The sequence below is a fragment of the Pinus tabuliformis genome, chromosome 2_1, assembly GCF_031772625.1.
Source record: "Pinus tabuliformis cultivar Carrire ecotype Pingquan chromosome 2_1, CPIR1, whole genome shotgun sequence".
Classification (NCBI taxonomy): domain Eukaryota; kingdom Viridiplantae; phylum Streptophyta; class Pinopsida; order Pinales; family Pinaceae; genus Pinus; species Pinus tabuliformis.
Genome location: NC_142299.1, coordinates 139,379,541 through 139,389,199, shown reverse-complemented (window position 1 = coordinate 139,389,199; position 9,659 = coordinate 139,379,541). Strand labels below are relative to the sequence as shown.

Here is a 9,659-nt window from a genome sequence, read left to right as displayed (position 1 = left end):
AACAGTAGGCCACTAAGTTTGAACTCTCTTCTGGATGGGTTCAGTCCATTCATAATTCTAGGCATTACAAACTCTTTTTCAATCTATTCTTAATTCTAGGCATTACATTTGTTTATAGAAGTATTATCAATTTTTACCGTTGAAATTTAAAATTAAATGTTATTTTGACAGGTTACAAGTATATAACACACGTCAAAATTGACGTGGAATATTTTTCAATGGCCGTCAAATACGTCTTGGAACACGAAATACGTCATGCAGGACGTCAACGTCAAATTCCAGCCCTGCATCCAACTCCGTCATGGCTCATGCTCTGCTTAACCGACCTTAATGCGGGGGCAGATTATGCAAGTTACAGAGCTAAAAGCAACTAAGGAAGAAGTTATGGACATGATTCTCAGATTACACAATGGACTGCATTCATTTAATTCATTTCAGGTACGTTCCAAAGATACACACAAACATAGCCAGCATAGGGTTTTTCCTCGTCTTTTCAGACTTGGAAAGTGTGGAAGTAGTAGTAGTGTTTTATTCAGTAGTAGAAAAACAGCATGTGTAGTGAAAGCAAGAAGCAGCCTGCTAGATCTCTTTCCAGAGGCCAAGAAGGAGAGCCTTGAGTTTGAGCTTCCCGAATATGATCCATCCAAGCAGTTGCCTGTGGACTTGGTGGTTGTTGGGGGTGGCCCGGCAGGGCTTGCTGTTGCCCAACAGGTCTCAGAAGAAGGAATTTCGATGTGTTGCATAGACCCATCTCCATAGAGCATTTGGCCCAACAATTATGGCATGTGGGTGGATGAATTTGAGGCCATGGACCTCCTAGATTGCCTAGATACAACATGGTCAGGTGCTATTGTTTATATAGATGATAAGACCAAGAAATTTTTAGACAGGCCCTATGGTAGAGTCAACAGAATGTTGCTGAAAGCAAAGATGATGAGGAAGTGCATATCCAATGGTGTTCAGTTTCACCAAGCCAAAGTTAGAAATGTGATCCATGAGGCTTCACGGACTCTTGTTTCGTGTAGAGATGGGGTTATAATGCAAGCATCTGTGGTGCTGGATGCCACGGGATTTTTGTGCTATTTGGTTGAGTACGACAAGCCCTATGATCCTGGGTATCAGGTGGCATATGGGATCTTGGCGGAGGTTGATAGTCATCCATTTGTGTTGAAACTGTAATTTCAACCGCTGCAATAGTTGAACTGTGCAACATTTAATTCCCGAAAACAGCTAGACTTTATTGGACCACTTTTCACGAAAAGTGGTTTTCCTCCAAACGTGCCCGATGCAATTAGAACCTGCCACGCATCAATTGTACTTTCTGCAAAACAACTTTCTATCGGGACGTAACATTCATTCTGTTTGGGTGAACGATGATCGTTGGATTGGAGTGAAGTCATCTCGTCGTCGATTGAAGTCAAAGATGCATACAAGCCTGACCATGGAGTTCGCATGAAGTTTTTGTTTTGACCAGAAAAGTAATTAATGTAAAGTTATTGTGATAGGTAAAAGTTGGTAGAAATTTTAAATTTTAATGTTTTTATTTCTTACGGAGGTATGGGTAAGTAAAAGCATGTAAGTTTTTTTTTATTTGGTTGCATATGTATCGTATGCGATATATATGTTTTTTGTTATGCGTTGACCTTTTGTAATGAAAAACCGTGGATCGCACACCAGTGTGAAAACGAAGTGAAACTAAACAGGGCATGTAATGTCTAGAGTGCTGGAGGTTTTGTAATATGCAGAGCACATAATGAGATTTTTTTTCTGCAGTATATGTAAAAGTTTTGTTTTTACAGCAATGAATGTAAAAGAGATTTTTACACACAGCAGTGTAAAATCTCAGGAGGAGACAGAGTAATGTTTTTGTTGTTGAAATGTTTTTTTTGGTGAATCCCTCTGAGAGAAAGAGGATGAATTTTGTATCAGGAATTTTATTTTAATGAATACAAAGCTTTTGTGGGTGTATGTAATACTCTGTTCTCAGAAATCAGTTATAGCTTCCCTGTGTTAAGATCCTAGAGAAAAACAGAGCATTGTCTCTGTGTTCAGTTAATTTGTTTTTGGAATTTTACCAGAAAAATTCCCAACAGTGGTATCAGAGCTTGTCCAGGCTCTTTGAAGGTGTCAAAGAAGCTGAAGGAAGGAGTTTTTTGCTGCAACAACTTCTCCAGCAGAGTGAAGTCTCAGGCAAAAGAATCCAAGGTATTTCTCAAAGTTTTTTTGTGATGCTGTTGTTGAAGACAGTCAGTGTTTTTTTTTTTTTTTTTTAAATACACAGTCAGATATTTGAAGCATAGCTGAGAGAGTGAAAGGATGGCTGGAACCAGCACAAGCATGGGTATTTTTAATACTTAGCTCCCATAGTTTAATGGGAAAAACTATGACTATTAGGCAATAGCCATGAGAGCCATGTTTGCCTCACAAGATTTATGGGAATTAGTTGAGGATGGTTTTGAAGAACCAGCAGATGAAAATGAGTTTAATAAGTTAACTCAGGTAGGGAAGGATCTGTTGAAGAGCAATAGGAAGAAGGATTCAAAAGCCCTTGTATTTTTGTATCAAGCAGTGGACCAGAGTGTGTTTCCAAGGATAGCAGCAACTAAGACATCCAAAGAAGCATGGCAAACTCTCAAGACAGCCTATCAAGGCATGGAGAAAGTGAAGACTGCAAAACTACAGTTGCTGAGGAAAGATTTTGAGAATCTGTGCATGAAGGAGTCAGACAATATTGACTCATTCTTCACACATGTAATTGGTCTGGTCACACAAATAAGATCTCATGGAGAAACTCTTGAAGAAAGGAGGATTGTGGAGAAAATATTGAGGGTCCTACCCTCAAAGTTTGATGTGATTGTCACCACCATAGAAGAGACAAAGGATCTCACAAACTTTTCAGTTGATGAACTTCATGCATCACTGATAACACATGAGCAGAGGTTGAGTAGAAATGAAAACTCATCTCTAGAGCAAGCCTTCAAGACCCAGATGTCCTTTGGAAGAGGAAGAGGTCAAGGCAGAGGAAACAAGAGAGGAAGAGGCAGAAGCCAAAACATAGGTGGAAGGAACAGTCCAGCAAATGCTCAAGGAAGGGGCAACAATCCAAATTAGGACCAAGGCCAAGGCAGTAGTCAACAAAGTGGACAACATCATGCTCAAGAACAAAGGTATGAAAAATCCAATGTCCAATGTTATTATTGTAAAAAATATGGGCATTATGCCAATGAATGTAGGAAGAAGCAGCATGATATGACTAATAGATCTAGTGCAAATATCACTAGAGAAAATATTAGCCAAGATAATGTGCTCTTAGCTTGTAACATGGCTGAAACAAACAGTGATGATATATGGTTTCTAGATTCTGGTTGTAGCAACCATATGACAGGAAACATAGCCATGTTTTCTACTTTAGATCAGAATGTGAAATCACAAGTCACACTTGGAACTGATAGTAAAATTTCTGTTATGGGAAAAGGAGAAGTAAAAATATTTACAAAGAAAGGTGAAAAGAAAACCATGGCAGATGTCTATTATGTTCCTGGAATGAGATGTAACCTCTTGAGTATTAGACAGCTTGTTCAAAAGGGTTACCATGTTTTCTTTGTGAATGATGTATGCACCATCATGGATAGAGCACCCAGCAAATGATGTATTGCTGAAGTGAAGATGACAAGGAACAGGATGCTCCCTCTCAGAGTAAAGGCAGATTTGAAAAACAAAGAAGTAATTGCAGCAGTTACCCAAGAGGCTTTCCAAAGTGTACCAAAAGATGAAAATTGGTTGTGGCACCTGAGATTTGGACATCTCAACTTTGGAGGTCTTAACTTGTTGAGTAGAAAATGAATGGTAAGAGGATTACCATTGATAGAGAAACCGGACAGCCTTTGTGAAGGTTGTATATTGGGGAAACTACACAGAGAAAGTTTTCCATCAGGGAAAAGCATAGGGGCAAAGCCACCCTTAGAGATTGTCCACTCAGACTTATGTGGACCAATGCAAACTCCATCACTAGCAGGCAGCCAATATTTTCTAACATTCATTGATGATTTTACAAGAAAGACTTGGGCTTATTTCCTGAAGAACAAAAGCGAAGTGTTTGAAAAATTTCGAAATTTCAAAGCGCTTGTAGAAAATCAAAGCGGGATGCATATCAAAGTTCTAAGAACTGACAGAGGAGGTGAGTATATCTCCAAGGAATTCCTATGGTTTTGTAGAGAAAATGGAATTCATAAGCAATTTACAGCTAGGTACACCCCGCAGCAAAATGGAGTAGCTGAAAGAAAGAATAGGACCATCATGGATATGGCGAGGAGTACGTTAAAGGCAAAGCATTTGCCAAATGATTATTGGGCTGAAGCTGTACATTGTGCAGTATATATTTTGAATAGATGCCCTACAAAAGCTGTGATGAACAAAGTGCCGAAAGAAGCATGGAGTGGGGGAAAGCAAGGAGTCACCCACATGAAAGCTTTTGGATGTGTGGCCTATGCACACATTCCAGATCAGCTAAGGAGGAAGTTGGACAGCAAAGGAGAGAAATGTATTTTCATTGGATACAGTGAGGAATCCAAAGCTTACAAGTTGTATATCCCATCTACCAAGAAGTTTTTTGTGAGCAGAGATATTCAGTTCATTGAGGAGGAAGCTTGGGATGGAAGCATAGAGAAAACAGTGAATGTTAAAAACTGTTTGTCTCATGATGAAGATGAAGAGGAGATGGCTGAAATACATCCCCAAAAAACAGCGCCAACACAAGGACAGCAAGAGACACCCTTGAGGAGAAATGAGAGTGCTTTTCCAAGCACACCACAAGGAGGAAATTCAAGTGCATCTTCAAGCACTTGTACACCAAATGAAAGAGGTAAAAAATTCAGAAACTTAAGTGACATTTATGATGAAGGTATGAACTCTTTGTTTGCATTATACTGTCATGTTGATGACCCTATTCACTTCGAAGATGCAATTAAAAATAAGAAATGGATAGAAGCTATGGATGAGGAGATTAATGACATAGAAAGAAACAAGACATGGGACTTGGTTGAATTACCAAAAGGAAAGGAAGTCATCGGAGTTAAATGGGTTTACAAGACCAAGAGTAATGCTGAAGGCAAAATAGAAAGACACAAGGCAAGGCTGGTTGTCAAAGGATACAAGCAGCAGTATGGGAGAGATTATGAGGAGATTTTCGCAGCGATTGCAAGAATGGAAACAGTGAGAGCAATGTTGTCCATAGCAGCTCAAAACAAGTGGAAAGTTTACCAAATGGATGTGAAGTTAGCATTCCTAAATGGAGTGTTAATGGAAGAGGTTTACATTAAACAACCTCTAGGCTATGAAAAGAAAGGCCAAGAGCACAAAGTGTGCAAGTTGAACAAAGCTCTTTATGGGTTGAAGCAAGCACCAAGAGCATGGTACAGTAGGATAGATTCCTATCTAGTGGAAAATGGATTTAAAAAATGTGAGGGAAAACCCACCTTCTACATCAAAGAAAGAGATGGTAAAATAATAATTGTTGTGTTATATGTTGATGATATTATCTTCACAAGTAATGATGAATATCTCATTGAAAATTTCAAAGCAGACATGAAAAAGGAATTTGAAATGATTGACATGGGTTTGCTGAGATACTTCTTAGGAATAGAAGTAGATCAAAATGAAAATGGGATTTTTATCTCACAAGCAAGATATGTAAATGAAGTGTTGGGCAGATTTAATATGCAGGACAACAAGGCAGCGATCACTCCCACAGTAATGGGATTAAAATTCAGCAAAGAGGACAGCAGCAAGGATTTTGATCCTAGTTTGTATAAGAGCATAGTTGGCAGCCTCATGTATTTGACTGCAACTAGCCGGATATAATGTTTGTTGTTAATCTAATTTCCATATTCATGGAGAGGCCAAAAGAAGCACATTGGCAGGCAGCAAAAAGAATTCTGAGGTATGTCAAAGGTACTAAAATGTTTGGCATTTTATATACTATCTCAGAATGTTCAGATTTAATTGGTACACTGATAGTGATTGGGCTGGAAGTGTAGATGATCGGAAAAGCACATCCGGTTGTGTATTTCACATGGGTTCAGGAGCCATTTCATGGGCTTCTAAGAAACAACCTATTGTAGCACAGTCTACAGCAGAGGCTGAATATGTGGCGGCTACAGCAGCAGCATGTCAAGCAGTTTGGATGAGAAGAATGTTAAGGAGCTTAGGCCAAGAACAGGCAAAAGGAACGGTGAATTTTTGTGACAATAGCTCAGCTATTGCATTATCCAAGAATTCAGTGTTTCATAAGAGAACGAAGCACATTGATACAAAGTTTCACTACATCAGGGAATTGGTGAACAATGGAGAAATTGTTTTACAACATTGCAAGACTCAAGATTAGGTTGCAGACATTTTGACAAAGCCATTGGATCAGAAGAGCTTTGAATTTTTGAGGAAGTGTTTGGGTATCACTGATAACCCAACAGTTGAAATTAAAGGGGAGTGTTGAAACTGTAATTTCAACCGCTGCAACAGTTGAACCGTGCAGCATTTAATTCCCGGAAACAGCTAGACTTTATCGGACCGCTTTTCACGAAAATTGGTTTTCCTCCAAACGCGCCCGATGCAATTACAACCTGCCACGCGTCAATTGCACTTTCTGCAAAACAACTTTCTATCGGGACGTAACATTCGTTCTGTTTGGGCGAGCGATGATCATTGGATTGGAATGAAGTCATCTCGCCGCCGATTGAAGTCAAAGATGCATACAAGCCTGACCATGGAGTTCGGGTGAAGTTTTTGTTTTGACCAGAAAAGTAATTAATGTAAAGTTATTATGATAGGTAAAGGTTGGTAGAAATTTTAAATTTTAATGTTTTTATTTCTTACGGAGGTATGGGTAAGTAAAAGCATGTAAGTTTTTTTTTATTTGGTTGCATATGTATCGTATGCGATATATATGTTTTTTGTTATGCGTTGACCTTTTGTAATGAAAAATTGTGGATCGCACACCAGTGCGAAAACGAAGTGAAACTAAACAGGGCATGTAATGTCTTGAGTGCTGGAGGTTTTGTAATATGCAGAGCGCATAATGAGATTTTTTTCAGCTGTATATGTAAAAGTTTTGTTTTTACAGCCGTGAATGTAAAAGGAGACAAAGTAATGTTTTTGTTGTTGAAATGTTTTTTTTGTGAATCCCTCTGAGAGAAAGAGGATGAATTTTGTATCAGGAATCTTATTTTAATGAATACAAAGCTTTTGTGGGTGTATGTAATACTCTGTTCTTAGAAATCAGTTATAGCTTCCCTGTGTTAAGGTCCTGGAGAAAAACAGAGCATTGTCTCTGTGTTCAGGTAATTTGTTTTTGGAATTTTACCAGAAAAATTCCCAACAATTTGATGTGGACAAAATGGTCTTTATAGACTGCAGAGATTCTCATCTTAGCAATAAAGCGGTGCTCAGGAGCAACAAGAAGAAGATTCCTATTTTTTATATGCAATGCCCTTCTCACCTACTAGAATTTTCTTGGAGGAGACATCTCTTGTTGCAAGGCCTGGTGTTTCTGTGGAGGAGATCCAGAAAAGGATGGTGGCTAGATTGAAGCATCTGCGGATTCAGGTGAAGAGCATAGAAGAGGATGAGATATGTGTTACCCCCTGGGAGGTCCATTGCCTGTGATTCCTCAAAGAATATTGGGAATAGGAGGAACTGCAGGAATGGTGCATCCATCAACTGGATACATGCTGGCGAGAACTTTGGCTGCAGCTCCGGTTTTAGCCAGCTCAATTGTTAAATGTCTTGGGTCTGGAAAAAGAATTACTGGAGACGAGCTATCGGCCGAGGTTTGGAAGGATCTGTGGCCCATGGATAGGAGACGGCAGAGAGAATTCTTCTGCTTTGGAATGGGTATTCTGCTGAAGTTGGATTTGGAAGGGACGAGGAGATTCTTCAATGTCTTCAATGTCTTCTTTGACTTGGAACCCTATTATTGGCATGGTTTTCTGTCCTCGAGGTTGTTTCTCCCTGACCTTGCTGTCTTCGGGCTGGCTTTCTTTGCCCATGACTCGAACATATCCAGGATAGAGATCATGACAAAGGGTGCTTTACCTCTATTAAAGATGATTAATAATTTGGTGAGGGAGAGGGAATAGGATGATTTGGCTCGATCAGCAAAGGGCTCTAGTTATATCTCGTCAAAAATGCCAACTGCTTCGCAGCATAAGCCGAAACAGTAGGCAGATTAGCGAGTTTCTTTATGTTAGTTTACACTGGAAATCTGGTACGTAAAGTATAATATAACGATACAAATAGTGCATGGAGCAACCGAGATGGTGGCTTTAGTTGCTCCTGCAGATTGTAATCTGAACAGTAATTTTGTGTTGAAATAGTCACTGCTCTCCATTTTTTAACTGCATTTAATCTTGAAGAACAAGGTTCCATTGTTTATTTGGTTAATTGTATTAGTATCTAATTACATTTGTTTTGAAGTTACCTGAAACAAAACAGGGGATTTTGTAAGAAAGATCAGTTTCAGCAACAAAGCCATTTGCTAAGGCTTTGTTGTGATGTGTGTTGTTGTTTCCTGCTAAGGTTCAAGTGGAGGAACAGAACATTCTGAACATCAGTTGCGAGCGGAAGTGAAATACATTCGCATGGAGTGCAAGGTGGGGAAGGAGCCCGCTGACTCTAAGCTTGAGGCCGTATGTCAGGATGGATTGTTGACAGTAAGCGTTCCTAAGCTTTCCCTCCCGAGCTGAAGAAACCGAAGACAATGGAAGTTTAAATTGCACAATTCCTTCGTTGTGTATGCAGAGTTCAAAATCTTTGGTAAAATTTGTAGAATTTCATTGTCCGTGTTTTAGTCTGAGTTTTGCATACTTTTACTTTCAGAAATGAAAAATATTGAGCTTCGTGTTACAGCAGAATACGGCTCTGCATCCCTTAAAGAGTATTCTAATTGTGAGTATGTTTCTGGTTATCTCAATATAAATTCTGTATTTGAAAACAATTTATGGACCTTGCCCATAGTGTAATTTGCGGAAATTGTGCTTTGTGGAATTTAAATTTAAACGTCTTCGCTATGTATTTAAAAATAAATGTATATTTTAAAAAACATTTTTAGAATACTCTCATAGTGTGTTTTCCTCGTTATCTTATTATAATTTTTGTATTTGAAAATATTTATGGACGTTGTTTATAATGTCATTCGTGAAATTTTTGACCCGGTGCAATTTAAATTTGAAAATATTTATGGAAGTTGCCCATAATGTAATTTGTGAAATTTTTGACCCTGTGCAATTTAAATTTAAATCTAAACATTTTCAGTATGAATTTAAAAATAAATGTATATTTTAAGCAACATTTTCTGCGTCTAATGGCCAAAGTGGGATGTATGGGAAATATTAGTTCCTACAATCACTCAGGGAAGCCTATAAGGAGGGATTGATTTGGAAATAAAGTTTAATGATTTCAATTAAACTAATTAGTTATGATTATTCTTTGGAAAATGTATTTATTATATGTAAATATTAAATTATAAAAGAATGTGAGAGTTTAGAAAGTTGTATCTATATGATATGGTGTGATTTCTCAATTTTTTTTAATGTCATATTGTCATATTTTTTTTTTAATATTTTTTTTAATAGTAGATTAATGTTATTGTATATTTTTAATTTTGT

The 9,659-nt window shown here is 38.1% G+C and overlaps 1 pseudogene; it reads left to right on the top strand.

Moving 5' to 3' along the window:
• The first annotated feature begins 792 nt into the window (after positions 1 to 792).
• Positions 793 to 8,289, top strand: LOC149199164 (lycopene beta cyclase, chloroplastic-like; annotated as a pseudogene).
• Positions 8,290 to 9,659: the final 1,370 nt, after the last annotated feature.